The sequence below is a fragment of the Panthera onca genome, chromosome C2 (assembly GCF_046562875.1).
Source record: "Panthera onca isolate mPanOnc1 chromosome C2, mPanOnc1 haplotype 2, whole genome shotgun sequence".
Classification (NCBI taxonomy): Eukaryota; Metazoa; Chordata; class Mammalia; order Carnivora; family Felidae; genus Panthera; species Panthera onca.
In genome coordinates, this window is record NC_138347.1 from 90,046,172 (window position 1) to 90,062,159 (window position 15,988).

The 15,988-nt window shown below is 37.7% G+C and overlaps 1 long non-coding RNA gene and 1 other non-coding gene across 2 annotated transcripts in view; both read left to right on the forward strand.

Moving 5' to 3' along the window:
* The window catches only part of LOC132683386 (uncharacterized), a 587,323-nt gene that overhangs the window by 131,759 nt on the left and 439,576 nt on the right, over window positions 1-15,988 (forward strand). The window lies entirely within an intron of this gene.
* On the forward strand, window positions 6,908-7,015 carry LOC132684436 (U6 spliceosomal RNA). The gene has a single exon (XR_009612658.3). It is a non-coding gene; the product is annotated as a U6 spliceosomal RNA (small nuclear RNA).

Genomic DNA, 15,988 nt, shown 5'->3' on the forward strand with positions numbered 1-15,988 from the left:
ATAGAAGTATAATTAGAATAAAGGGTTCAGGTAGGAGATGACTTTGGCTTTTTTTTGCTAGTGTTTTAGTTGCTTTTTATGAGAGTAGATTTTTGGAGGTCCTTATTCCACCATTCTCATTGACATCATCCCAAACTTGTTTTCTAATTTCCAAGAAATTAAGTCCTGCATGTAGGAAAATAGAGAAAAGGAAAAAACAAAACAGGGAGAAGGGAAAGGGCTTATCTGGGAAATCTGAAAGAAGAAAAATGTGTGCATAATTTGTTTACAGAGGAGACTGAGTACACACTCTTTTATGGATGTATGCCTAAAGGGATGCTAAAAAATACAAATGGCGTATTTTATGAATCTTTAGAAGATTCATACTTGCAGTGCAAATCTTCCTTTAACAGCATGTGTCAAGTGTGTGAAAAGTAAATGCAGTCAAGCCTTTTCTTTCTTTCTTTCCCAGTTTTGTTTTTAGGGAAGAATAAACAATCCAAATAAAAATATTGACCAAGTATAAGCTACACTTCATATGTTAAAATCTAAGCAAATGAAACAAATTGAATTCAAAGCTATGGCTTCAGGACAACATTTTAGCGGAGGAAAATACCCTTAAAATCTGGACTTTGCCAGGGGCGCCTGGGTGGCTCAGTCGGTTAAGCGTCTAACTTTGGCTCAGGTCATGATCTCGCGGTCTGTGAGTTCAAGCCCCGCATCCGGTTCTGTGGTGACAGCTTAGAGCCTGGAGCCTGCTTCTGATTCTGTGTCTCCCTCTCTCTATGCCCTTCCCCTGCTTATGCTCTATCTCTGTCTCTCTGTCTCTCTCAAAAATAAACAAACATTAAAAAAAAAAGCTAGACTTCGACAGAATTCATGATTTCCACCTTTTTTCTATATTTGGACTAAGAAGGTCTTCAAATGGTGACAATTTCCAACTTAAATTCCATCTTAGAGCTCAGTTACCACCACTTTAGAAAGTGATCTAATAAACTAATTCCTACTGGGTTTTTAATTACTGATAATTATAAGATGCAAAACCATTAAAGACATAACCCTTATGTCAGTATACCCTTCTGTGAATCATACAGGAAATTAATTTCAGGGAATATTGCCTTTGATGACATATCTACCCTCTCCCCACCTGTTCTCCTGGGACTATTTGAAATATGTGACAAGCACTGTTGATACTTGTTAGCATTTTTATCACAGGGTTATCAGAAGAAAACAATTAACAGGACACAGAGCAGTAAAGGTAGCATAGCTAAATAGAAAGAGATGACTTTGAATTTATGTAATTCAGATCTAACACCCACCAGCTGTACAGCTTTTAGGAAATTTCCTAACTCTCTGAAACTATTTCCTTGCCTTTGAATTGGAAATAACACTTACTTCATATGGTTCTAGGAGAAAACTAAATGGTATATCTTGTACAAAGTGCTAAAGAAAGAACAATTGTTATGGGGGCAGTGGTGGCGAATATGGTCATAGTCAAGGTCATGGTTGCATTCAGGGCCACAAGAAGGCTGAGATTCTGCATGGGCCCAGGGTATGAGCATGTCTTCCACCTCCTTTGCTGAGTTAAGGATCCCATCTTCAAAATCCTCTGCTACTGAGGGCTCAGTTGTGTGGATGTGTGCTATGCCCATGCCCAGTGTTCTCTAGCAGTCACTGAAAATGCACGTGAGGGAAACTTCCATTCTTTCAAGAGCCTTCAGTTAATCTAGCAACTCTGGAACATTTTTAGTTGAGTTTTTGGAACACTGAATCACATTAAATCCACCATCATTACTCACTTTGGTCCCAATTAACAGGCAGATGGAAGAGACCATAATTGTTTACACACACACACACTTTTTCCCCCCTCTCTCTGCAAGCTACTATTTTGATGTATAATGGTAAGAGAAGAAGCTGGTTTGAAAGAATCAGTTGTAATTTTCCTCAGTGTTTCTCTGCCCCCATGCCATCAGCATGGTAGCTATGAGATCACACTATGTCCTGTTAGTGACAAGTTGAGGCCACTTTACCAATGCTATAATTTTAGCAAGGTACAATTAGAATTATATAATAGAAGGGTATTTACATTTTGGCAAATCAATTCTGCTTATATAAATCCTTAAATTAAAGATTTTCTTCTTCAATAAGGACACGTCACACTCATAATTACCTTTGGTTAGGGAGATTTTCCCCATGTTTTTCTGTCATGCATGTGATATTTGGCTTTTTTTTTTTTTTTTGCTGCAGAAAGGTTGAGTTTTCAGGATTTGAGGTCTTTACCAAAGATATGGGGGTGGAGATGTAGAGGAAGGTATGGTTTGAAGATATAACTGTTAGTAGGAAGTAGGGCAAAAACCAAACAATGTGGGAGTGGCATGAAGGACAGGGCAGATTTTAAGTGAGATGCTCAGTTGTCTGGATTGGGGTACTGGGTGAATTTTTCTGTCCCTCTATTTTTCTGGTATTTCATTGATAGGTACCAATGAAAGAGAAGTAGGTATAGAGATAGTGAAGAGTGTAAATTTTGGACACGCCCATGAGATAGGTAGACTATCTCATTAGGTAGAGATCTATTGAGATATAAATGTGTGGGGTACCAGTATAAATGTGGTATTCAAAGCTCAGGGAGTAGATAAGATATTAAGGAGACTGTGCATGGAAGGGAACTTCAGACAGAACCTGGAAGAACATTAACATTGAAGGAGATGCCAGAATAAAAGGACAAATGTGAAGGATTCAGAAGAGCGGATGCAGAGGTAGCAAGATAATCAAGAGGGAGTTGTGCCGCGAAAGTCAGGAAGGAAGAAGGTTTCAGGAGAGAGAGGTTAATAGTGACCACTGCTATAGTTTCCTAACTGGTCTCTCTGCCTCTAGTCCCTTCCCCCATGCTCACTAACCTCATTCTGCTGTCCTAAGTCTCTCTCCAGCACACAAATCTTTTTGCTTTATTAGACTTGTAGTTATCGGATGTCTATAGCATTCAGACTTTCATATATAAAAGAATTACCTAAGTCTAAATCATCACATAAGCCTAAACTGGCTTATTGAAAATCCAGTCCTGGGCCTCATACCCAGAGATACTAATTAGGATGTTTGGATCTGAGAATATGTTTTTTTTAAAAAGGCCCCCAGATGGTTCAGTTGCAAATGGCCTATTGACAGTTTATGAAACAGTGGCCTACAGGACGAAGTTCAAGTTCCCCAGTAAAAGATTCATGGCCTTTTGCCTCTGGCTTCAATCTCTATTTCCCTTCTGACAACTCCCTTCCCCCTTCCCCCAGTTCACCTCCATTGTGGACTCTATTTTCTAACCTTGCCAGACTCACAAGGACAGGTTGGAGTTGGCGGGGAGAAAAGTCCTTTCTGGAAAAGGGACTGGCTTATGTAAAGGGACCAAGGTGAAGGCAACATAGGATGTGAGAAAATAGGGACCAGTCCAGTTTGAATGGTTGTAGATGCATACAGTAATGGATCTGGAAAGACAAGATGGGGTCAGACTGTGGAAAGCACCAAATGCCAGATTGGGGACTTTAGGATTGTTTTACAGTAAATTGAGATGCTTGGCTTTTTCATGCTTTTGTTCTGTTTGCTTGTTTTTCTTTTTTTATCTGGAAGGTATCAGTACCTTCTTATTATTGAAAATGTCTTTACTGTTGATTTTTTTTTCTGAGTCTGGACTTCATGAGGAGGATTCTAAAAATGAAGACTTGAGTTTTAAGGAAGGAAATTTTAAATTTCTGGAATGATTAGAGAATCTTGAATTATCCAGATTTAAATTTAACCACAGTCACGAGGCAATTAATCAACTTTCAGTTTTCGTAAGCCTGGTTAAGAGGCAGGTAAGCCAGTGTGACTACACTCTTAACCTTTGTGAAAGAAAAAAAAAAAAGCAAGACACAGCTCAAGTGGCTGGAGTTCTGACTCTTCACTATAAAACTGAACACCGTGTATTTTTTTCTCTAAGGAAAGATTTCTGCCTAGCTGGGTCCAAGAGAACATACGAGCACCTTATGCTGAACACACACTTAGAGAACTGGATGGGTTTTGCCATCTGCTAAGCCTCGCATAGCCTCCAGTTTGAAGTTGCAACGATGTCAGAAGCTGATTTAAGCAGCTTACATATGTTGCACTGCAGGAAAAACATTGGACGTTGGGGACTCTGAAAAACAATGCTAAGCATTTGGGGTCCATAAATGTTTCGTGTTTGTGACAAAATATGCCCAGTAGCCATAGGGCAACACTGTTTCCCCCCTTAAATTTGAGTGTAGGTTTTTATCCTTTGCTTTAGCAAAAGTATATTCACATTATCTTGTGTATTTGCTGTATTTGCTGGAACCATGATCATCATTCATTGCAGCAGGTATGGTGATTTTAGTTAATCACAACTTTCTTTTGTTGCTTAAAGTTTAACAGAAGATGCTAGTACTATGACATGGTTTGGAAAATTATTCTATGGATTTTCCATTATTGATAACATTTTTGGAAATCTAGTTGCATAATGAATGAACAAATTTATAGTAAACTGACCGTTAAAATTCTTTAAGGGTTTTCTTACCTTTCTAGCATTATGTCCCCCTCCTTCTTATACTTTCCTATCCAGTGAATCTGTACCACTGTAATTCTCCAAACATATTACGTTGTTTAAAATCTCTAACTGCATCTCTTAATGCATTTATTTATTCTATATTTCCTTTCCTTCTTTTTGTGCTTCTCCCCATCCACTCTCCCTGTTGATAATTTACCTATTAGTAATGACCAGTTCAAGTTCCCTTTTTCTGTGGAATCTTCTATAATAACCTGTTACGATATCCTTATAGTAGCATGATCTGCCTTGTATCATAGTTATACATACGTAGCATGATCTGCCTTGTATCATAGTTATAAAAGAAACACATTCAAGCTCTGCTTTTAATGGGTCATCCCTTTCTCTATCATACAATAAGAGTCCATGTTCTCTTCACATGCCTTTCAAATCCCCCTCATGCGAACCTTGGGAAATTATGAAAATTTCTAAGTCATGAGTATCAGCAGTTACAATAAGGGAGAATACTATTTTTCCATTATTTTTCAGCCTTTAAGAAATGAGATTTCCTATTTAAATTCAAAGTTTGGAATTCCCTTAGCATAGTAGTAGATCTAGACACTTTTATACACAGGAAAACAACTGGCTAGTGGTGGGTATTGGCTGAACTTTTAGAGAGATGTGAACTCTTCAAGGATCCACTCAACCCTTCATGGTCATGGTGCCTCTAGGCATACAGTTGTGATTTTCAGGCTTATGCATTTCCCACATTCATTCTTCTTGTTCCTAGACACACTGTCCTCCGAATTTCTCTGGATTTCTCTGCTGGTAACCTTTTATCGTCTCGTAAATGCTACCCCATGTTCCTGAAGGTATTTGTGTATTCCTCTCATCCTCTGTGTGGACATGGATCCTTCCTGTGATTCCTCAAAGTGCAAATAACATTAGACTGCAGTGTTTTGACAAAGCTTTCCTGTAGTATGGAGTAGGAAACTCTAAATACAGATATCTGACACCATGGTTCTTGGAGTCTGTTTTCTATGCCCCTTTCTAAAACCAGCGTTTTACCTGGGCCTGCCAACAGCTTATCCATCCTGTACTGGGGAACCTTCTTTCTCTTTTCTTTCTATATCCCATCTCAAACAAAGGTAGCAAAAAAAAAAAAAAAAAAAACAAAAAAAAAAAAAAAAAAACAGTTGGCAGAATAACCTCTATAGAATTGTATACTTCTCCCAGTGAAGTGAGTTTTTACATTATGAAATGGAATGCGTTAACATTTCTTTCTCAAGTGAGGGATTGCCCTAGAACAATGGGTCACTGCTTGTGTTACTAATGAATAAAACTACATTAAGGTGGTAAACAAGGATCTAACAGGCTCTCCAAGGTCAAATTTTAGCTTTTGCTTTTGAAATATCACAGTTTCTTAGAATAAGTGTCATAAAGGTAGGTTTACCCCAATGGGTGGAAACTGAATATTTTATCACTGACATTGTTTAGAATTGCCACTGCATGGTGATAATTTAAAAAGCAGACTTTCTTTAAATTGATTTGATTACTGTTTTTAAATATTCTACAGACAATACACCCTCTTATTCCCTGCACAGGGAGAATAGTGGGATGGCAAGTGGGGGGACTATTCCCCTTACCGCCCCCTCCCTGACACTTTTTGGAATCTCCCCAAATGGCAACTCTCTTTTGTTTAATAGCTTAAAGAACCAGGTTCCATCTATAGAATCACCAGAGAAAGTGCTAGCAGCATTTTGGGGGTAAAAGGGAATGACTAAATATTTGCTTATATACGTTCCTGATTTCTAGGAACATATGTTTTGTTCCTTCAAGACGAAAACTCTTATTCAACTGAATGTCTGTGCAGTGTTCCATCTAGAAAGCATCTGGCCAAAATGGGGTGCTCAAAGAGTGTGCTATTGAGTTTTGTCTCAAATTTTCTTAGGTAGTCTCCTGCATATCCAGTGTACTAGTTTCTGTTAACAAAGTGTAGACAGATTTGGAATAGAGACTGTGAATCAGAACACTGGTTTGGGCTACCTTTCTTGCCCAGGACCAAGGAGGGAAAAGGTTTCACATTGAATATAACAACAAAAAGAAAGTTTGGAAACAGACCACCTGGGTTTGACCCTGTCTGTACCACTGTCAGCTGTGAAATTGGGCAGGTTATTTAGTTCTCCATGTCCTAATTTTCTTATCCGCAAGCTGGAGAGAACACTATTTTTTTTAATTAGAGTTGTCATGCAGATTAAATGAGGTAAGTCAAGCACAGCATTCTGCAGGATGTGGGGACCAGGGATGATCGTGCACTGTTTGTGGGTGTGAAGTCTGGCGAGAACCAGCTCAGAGAGAAAACTGGCGGCACTTAACCGGATTAAGTAATAAAAGCACACATACGGAGTGCTCGATTCAGCAGTACATATACTAAAATTGGAACAATACAGAGAAGACTAGCATGGCCCGTGCACAAGGAGGGGACACACACACACACACACACACACACACACTAACTTAGTGATTCCATTCCTAGGAATAGAGCCCAGAGAGATGCTTACCCAGCACCAAAGGACAAGTGTCTTCAATTAAGTAGGGATGGAAACTAACATTAATGGAGTTTCTACCATGTGCCAGACACTCTGCATAGGTTGTTTCATTCAATCCTCAAGGCATCCTTAACAAAATTATTTTATCTGTCTAACAATTGGGAGAAATCATTCTCAGTGAGGTTCTGTAACCTGGCGAGGACACTGTGCTAATAATGGGCAAAGTTGGGATTCAAACTCAGGTGTAAGTTTCACTCCATTCCAGTATCTCATGCAGAGTCTGAAAAGGTTAATGATATCTCTTTTGTTTCCCCCATAGATTATTGTACAGATGAGTTCATATACTCTATCATGTGATTTTCCAACTTTGCCTCCCTGTCATCTTTTCTTCTATTTTTACATATTATCTCTCTTTCATCCCATCATCCCCCCCATTCTTTATAATCTATGCTTTTTTTCTCATTTCACTGAAGATCTTCAACGTTATATATATATATATATATATATATATATATATATATATCCCTCAGATTAAAGGATAAGAAAAATTCAGTTGTACCAAATAATAGTTACAAATTAAAGAGATTGGAACATCAGCTACTATTTAAAACAGAACAGATCAACTGCCTTTTCAGATGTCAGCCAGGTCAAACAATTCGTTTCCTTCTTTTTTAAAGTGGACTCAGCTGAATAAAGTGTTCTGGTTTTTAATGAGAGGGCTTTAGGACAAGGTCCAAGTTCACCAATTCCTGTTCTATCCATACATTTTCTCACTAACTTTCTTGAAGAATAAACTGTGTCTCTTTAACTTTCAAAATTGAATTTAAATTTTTGCGGGTTAAATAATTCCCACTCTCAGGTAAAGGACATCTGTCATATAGCCACATGTTTTACTGATGGATTGGTCAGTCTATATTGAGTTCCTAGGTGACATTAACTTTCCAAACATTAATTTATCATATACGATCTGGTGATGATTTAGTGTTGCAAGAGTCCTGTGACTGCTTACAAACACACATACACACAAACAAACACCCCATATTTGGGCATAACTAGTTGCATAAAGATGAATTTGACATTTCATAACTTGCAGGTTATGATACAAGGGAGCACAGAAAGTGGTTCACAATGAGTTTCATTATGAAAGAATAATGCTCTGGCCAAAATAAAAGAGGGATGGATTAATAACAAATGCTCTTCATCTGTATTTGGTGCTGGGCTCTGTGAATTATTTATGTTTCTGGGCAAGGCCTGGGAAGTATTTCAATGAGGCCTAATTTGTCAAGGTTACTTCTACTTTACCATATTTTTCCTAACTATATCTTTCTGGATAGTACCACACATAAATATTTTCATTGTGTTGTGCATTTATTTGCAATATTGATGGCACTGTAAAATGTGGGATATTAGCACCTCTTTAACCAATGTCAGGCAAGAATTAAGATCGGAAACACCAGTGTCTTCCTTTTAGAAATATGGAGGTTAACTTTGATTATTATTCAGCTTTTGTGGTTGATGAGCCAGCTATAAGTCATACTGTGGAAAATTTATTGTCTAGAAATCATGCTACTGAATATTTTATCTTACTGGAAATGTGCTATAAAGGGGCTGCATCTTTAATCAAGTACATGGCGATGTTGCAATCTCTTGGTTGCACTGTCACATTAAAAAGTTGAGGTTAAGCAAAACTAAAGGCCCGGCTTTTGGGGCGAGCAGTGGTTGTGGATGTGTAGGTAGACACTATGCCTCTGGGAAGTTGTTTGATTTTGCCTTTTATTTCAAATCTCTAAATACGTTGAAAAGGAAGATTTTGACTCATTGTAATGTTCAGGTCCCAGCTACAACAGGTCGAGAAGCATGAGTTGTACAATAGTTGGGAAGGAAATAAAGAGGGGAATCAAATATTGTCTACTCGGGTGTTTTCAATTTCTATCTCTGATGTACGTTCACAATCTCCCAGAAAATCTGAGGAAGTTTCCTGTTCATGGAGGAATGACTATTTTAACGGCAGAGATGAAGCTCGCAATTTGTATGTGGAGGTGCTCATGCGTGCACTTGTTCTAAACACCTGCTTGCAAGAGGGTGCCTCATCCCCTCCCCTCTGCCACCCCACACGTGGATGCTTGTGGGCTTTTGTTGTCATGTTGGGTTTTGTTTTGTTTAGATATTGAAAAGAGGAAATGATTGCTTGTTGTTGGCTCTGACTCTCAGTTCAAATCTTGTGATTATTGGACACACTGTCCTGTTGCTTTTATTCCTTTTCAGTGACTAGAAAACATAAGAAAGGGATTCTAAAGGAGGTTTCAGAATAATGGCCGGATCTGAAAAGACTCTAGCTGGGAAAAGACCCATAGGGGGGTTAAAAATACCACTGAAATATTATCAAACCAGCATCAAGCTCGTCTTGACCTTGTTTAGTTACTTTTAGTGTCCATCTATCTGTTCTTTTATAATTTTTCCCCAAAGCTTAATTCCCCTTTACAAACCTTTTTTCCTGTGCCCCTCATAAACAGGGAGCCTAACTGCTTGTTACACAAGATTTAAAGCCACTCCGCTGAGCCTTACAGTTAGATCATTCCAAATAATTGATATGTAAACCAGTGCTGTTCAATAGAACCTTTTTGGTGATGGAAATATTCTTTACTGTGCTGTCTGATGCAGTAACCGCTAACCATGTGTTGCAGCTAGGCACTTGACATGTGGTCAGAGTGCCTATGAAACTCATTTTTAATTTAAATTTGAAGACTCGTATATGCTTACTGGCTACCAGGTTGAAACAGTGCAGTTATATACATATATGCAGTAGCTGACACTCGTTTCTCGAGCAAGTTCAACGATATTCATTTCAAAATATTTTTCTACTTAAGACGCCATGTCTTATTGAGTAATCTCAACACGGTACATTTGTGTTTGTTGGTGTTGGGAGAAGTGGGTAGTAGAAGCGGAGATAGAGACAATTACATTTTTATGTTTATTTGTATTATAATCAGAAAAAGTTCAAGCTCTTTTATAGGAAATATATTTTACTATTAACAATTTGGGGATTTATTTTAAAGGAAGCCAGGTGCTGTGCTACTTTAGAACTAAGAGGACTTAAAATAACATTCTACTTATCCAGCAGACAGTGTTCCGTTAACTTCGCTTATAAGAAGGGAAGCTAAGAAGTCAGAAATAATGAAATAGGCTTCTGAGTGGCCTCTGGAAAGTACTGTGTGGTGCAGATGTTGCCGACAACTTTAATTTCCTATGTTCTTTTACACATGTGCACCTCGCTCAGTCTCACTAGACTACACCTTTCCTGTTACAAAAAGTGGAGTTTTCCATCCTGCTCTTTGACTTGATTGTCTTTCTCTTTGCTTCTTTCTCTGTTTGCTGAAATCTCATCTACCTTTGAAAGTCAAGCCCATGCTCTTTGTATTTGGACCCTGGGCTTCTGCTTCTTAAACACTCTGCCTGGGAGTTCTTTCTCTGCAGCTAACAACCTAATAAAACATGAATGGACCCAAAAGGGAGGAGGCTGTACAGGTTTAAAGTCCACTAGAAAGTTTACTGCTGCTCAAAAACTGCTTTCCAATTAGAAGCATTATTTTCCTTGACAGACAGGAGTTAGAAAGTATAATGCACATGGAGACACTAGGATGATCAGGTTTCACAGAGTCCCTGACTCTTCTCATCTTTTTCCACTCCTGTTTCTAGTATTTACAGTTTATCAATTGGCCTCCTCTTTTGGAGTATGATAATGTGTTTTCTTCTCTTATTCACAAAAACATTTGACTGTCTGATCTTCATTGGTCTCAATATCTGGTTTCAAATATCTAGATAGAAAGCATTTTCCATAACAAATTTATATTCTTCCATTTGTTCTCTACTGCTTTCAAGGGGACCAGCTTGCAGCATTTTCCCCCATTAATACTGTACTTACGTTATAAGAGTTAGCCAACATTCTCTAGTTTCCTTAAATTTTGATCTCTTGTCCTCAGTTGCTCTAGATTTGAGAGCATTTAATCTGCACTCAAAAGACAAGCAGTGATAGTTTAACCAACTGTTTTGCTGTTATGGAGCAGGGACTGCCATATGCTCTGCTCAGGATCTTGGAATTTTCACTCTTCTCCCACTTGACCAGACTCAGTCAGGTCTGTCACTTGCAACAACTCATCCCTGAAAGTGTATGTATGAATTAGGATTATTTGGATTTCTGGTGACAACATCTCAGATGGACTCAGTTTAAGGAAAAGATGAGATTTATTCAAAATATACTGGACTGTTTTATAGAGCTATAATGTTACAGGAGGAAGCATCACAAAGCAGTTAGGCTGCATTAACAAATGAATCCCTGGACTTAACTGCCTTTAGAAATCTCTCTGCCATTGTGGTGTCATTCTTAATTACTGCCTAGATGTATTCTCCACTGTGGGAAATATGGCCAACAACCACCCACCTTGGAAGGACTCTGGTTTGTCTAACATGGGTCCGCCCATCTCTAGATCATTCAGCTGTAGCCAAGAAGGCAGGGTCATGTCTGATAATATGCTATCTTCATAGCAATTATAGGCCTGTTGGAGGTGGGGCAGGGACATATTTTCCAAAATACCAGGGTTACTAGGTGGTAAATGTCCCCCTTTTAATTAAATTCATATTTATTTATTTTGAGAGAAAGAGAAAGGCAGAGAGGGAGGGAGAGAGAGAATCCCAAGCAGGCTCCATGGTGTCAGTACAGAGCCTGATATGGGGCTCCATCCCATGAACCATGAGATCATGACCTGAGCCAAAATCAAGATTCAGATGCTTAACTGACTGAGCCACTTAGGGGCCCCCCAACATGCCCTTTTTAGCTCATTTTTTACTCCCTTTTCCCACCCCTACTGACTTCCAAGTCCAGCTCAAAATACCACTATAACCACAATATTAACCCTTTAATAATGCTTCCTAGATGTGTGAGAGGGATATACTTTAAACTGATTTAAGTTAAAATCCCAGACAGAGCATTTACTTACTGCTACTTACTACTCTGTGACCTTGACCTCGTTTTCCTCACCAGTGACAATGAAGGGATGGAAAGTAAATTGGGACTAGACTGTAGAACTTTAAAACTCATCTAGCTAAGGAAAGTTTGTATAATTTTTTGAACAAGAAGTGCCAAGTAGTATATTAGGAATTGTAATTTGGCAGCTGGTGTAGATCAGGAAATTTATAGCCATAGTCAGTGGTTGTGAAGATGATCAGGGCACTGCTTTAGTACAGGAAGATATAATCAGATAAGAGTGAAGACCCAGGGGATATAGGAAGTCATTCAGTCTTGACAATAGGCTGATGGTTAGCTGGTTGCATTTTGGCCTTATTTCTTAGCATTCATATGCTCTTTCTCCCTCCACGTACTATACTGAATTTCTGCTTTTTGTTCACCAAACCAGTTTTTAGTCTTAACTTCAGAGATTTTGCAAGATTTTCTGTTTATCTAGTGACTTAGGCTTACTCTTTGAATCTTAAACTAGAATCTTTAGTGAGTGAGACAAAGCTGAAAAAAATTGTGAATAGAAAAAAGGAAATATCTTTTTTTTAGACTTGTATTTTTTAGGAAAAAAAGGAAATGTCTTAAACAACAGATTATTAGAAAACTAGAAGAGAAAAATAAAATCCAATCCAGTGAATATTTCTTTTATTATCTACTGTTTTCAAGATTGTTTTAGACAAAACAATTGTAAGATTTCTGGATTTGGAAACTGAAATCAAGTGGGATACAGATTAAGGAATTAGGCTAGTTGTTCTTACTTTGTTTAGATGGCAGTACATCTGACATTCAGGATGCTTACTGGGCAATAGGCAAAATAATAAAATATTGCTATCCTAAACTTAAAGGAAACAAATCAGATACCATCTTGCGTTAGATTTTAGCATAATGTCTAACATCTGCCAAAGATTTAGAAATAATTATAGGGGAAAATCTTTACACCGGGGACATGCTATTTCATTAGCTTAATATTGTTCTCTGAATTAAGAGAAGAACTTGAGTATTTGATTTTAGTGATTGCACTTTCTAAAAAAAACTTTTAATCCCACTATAGTTAACATACAATGTTGTATTAGTTTCAGGACTACACATTTTGACCAAGCTCATTAAGAGCATAATCTAAGAACTAGAGAATTAGGGGTCAGACTTTGAGGATGCCCTCTAGGGGGCAGTGGTGTAAACTTCATCACCATGTGTATTCCTTGCACCCTGCCTTCTGCCATCAGTTATGTGGAGTTAAGGGTAAATAGCCCAGCATCACACACAAAAGAAGATTGTGGGTTCTCAACTCTGGCTACTTCTTAGAATCACTTGGGAAGCTTTAAAACAAATGTAGATGACAGATCCCACCCTAAACCAATTCAATTAGAATCTCTAGGGTCACATATGGGCATGGCTATTTTTAAAATGCTCCCTGGTTGATCCTAATGTGCAGCTTATGTTGAGAATCACTGATGGAAGAGATGAAAAAAAACACAAATCTTCTAGTCTAGCAATCAAGAGTCTTGAATTATTATTCGGACAGGCAGTACAATACAACTATTTTATATAGCTATTTCCTTAGTTGTAAATGAAGAAATGAGACTAGAAGATCTTATGGATTTTTCTAGCTCTACAAGTCTTTAGATGTACTCCTGAAAATTTGTATATTAATAAGATGTTACGTAAATAGGCTCAGTATAGTTAAACAAATTCTACAATGAATCCTCCAGTAATGCAAATCTGTATGATGCATATAGTAATGTAATATAGTTTGTATATAATTCAGTAGAGATCCCATTCAGAAATCAAACCATTCAGTGTTTCCCTCCTAGAGATACTTCAACAAATGAAAAAGAAAGATTTCACCCAGCAGACTAGGCTCTCCCTGGCTGTCATCATTATCTAGAGAAGATTTTTGTCGGTTCTTACAACTTTCCTTCAGTCAGTGTTTCTCAGTGACTATTAATTCCTTAGTGTTTTTCTTGGAATGTTTAAGATGTCTTTGCATGAGCTTGCTAGCCACCTGAACAATGTTGCACTTGTCAAAGGCCAGGAGACCTTTAAAATAATTTACCCATTCTTTTCATAATTTTAACAACAGGATCATCAATGGATTTAGCACAGGTTTCTTACCATTGCCTGTGGGCATGACTTCAAAGAGTGAAATAGTGGACAGAATTACTGCTTTATGCGAAATGTTATTTCTGTCTCATACTCTCACTTTGTCATAACTGATTTCTGATTTAAGCAACCACATTGTATTGTTCACATTTTCTAGAAGAAGAAAGTAAGAGTCTGAGAGCTTTGTAATTTTCCTAGGTTTCACAGCAAGTGTAATAGGAGATTGATATCAGGACTCTTCCACTCCAACCTCATTAGTTTTGTGTGAGCCCCCTAAGTGGTAAATGAAGTGTGTGTTCATAAACATTTACGAAAAATAATTTGTGTGCATGGAGTCATGGGTTATAGAAATGGAATGAGATTAAGTTAATCAGGATTTGTCTTAAAAGGGGAGAACGTAAAGGTTTTTGGTAACATGATTTGATCATTGCTCAGAATAGAAGCTGAGATCTGAGAAGGAAGGGGCTGAGATCTGGGTGGAGCTATACTTCTGGGTAAGAGGGAGCTTTTGTTTGTTATTCCTGAGGGGGAGGGGGAGATTAGAGATGATGAGAGAGACTGGGTACACAGCCTGGAGAGAGCAGAGACCATGACCTCCCTCAAACCCAGTCAAGCTAACAAGTCCTGAATATGTAAGAAAAGTGAATTTCATGTGGAAACTAGTAAAGAATCTTGGTTCTTCATCTAGAGAGTCCCAGCACAACTCGAGTTGTATGAAGGAGACTCTATGGTGTAGAGATGCATAAAGAAGAAATCAGCCAAATTCCCGCAGCTCAAAGCATGGAATTGGGTTCAAATTTAAAGAGATGTCTGCAGGGCTGCAAGTGAGGGTGGGAGAAGGAACAGTCAGTAGCCGACATGTGTTATCCCAGAATGAATAGGATATGCCCCACTATCCTCAGTGAAAAATATGAGACTGGATAATTTTAAAGACAACAGCATCATGAAAATCATTTACTTATACTCTATTAAAAAGTAATTGCCAATGGCAGAATAGCCCAGAATATTTCAAGATACATAAAGGATTATTAAAATAGAAAAGTTTAGAAGTGTAGTAAGTACTCGTGACATCCTATATTATTTCCTTACACAGAGGTGCTGAGGTAAGAATGATGGAGGTCAACATTTGTATGATTATAAAAGATTTAAAGTTCAAGGATTTAATTAGATCACTTCTTTTTCCTCTTAGACATAGTATTTCACCATGGTAGGCTTATGAGATTGCGTGTGTGTGTTTTCAATTGAATTCACCTGATTTTCTAACTTGAAATTAATTTTTCTCAGTGTAAAATTGATGAAATGAGCTTTGTTACATTCATTATATTTGAAATAACTACTGTGGCCTGCTTTATTATTTTTGGTGATGAAATATTGCTAAATTTCTCATAACACACTGAAGACAATGTTTTGGACAAGTGAATCACATATTTACAAGATGTTGTTCTTTTGTTTTAATGTGAAAGGTAATCCTAAATTATTTTAACAGAGCATATACATCTATAATAAGTCAGTCTCCACAATTTAATTGTTTATAATGCATATGACAGTTTCTTTAGAAGATACATTGTTCTACTGGTTAAAAATATTAAGCAATTCCCAAAGCACTTGAATTCAATTTGGTTTGACTAGTTCATTACTGTTTTTCATTTAAGCACAGACAAGAGTCTTCAGAATAATGATTCTAGCCCCCATACTTTCATTCTAAATTTAGGTCAGGTAATTAGTGTGTGTTTCCCATAAGAAATAGGTAATTACAATGGCAAATACCCATTGGTTAAATCTACCTGGAAGAGTACATGTCTTATTTGTGTGTTTTAACGACATTAG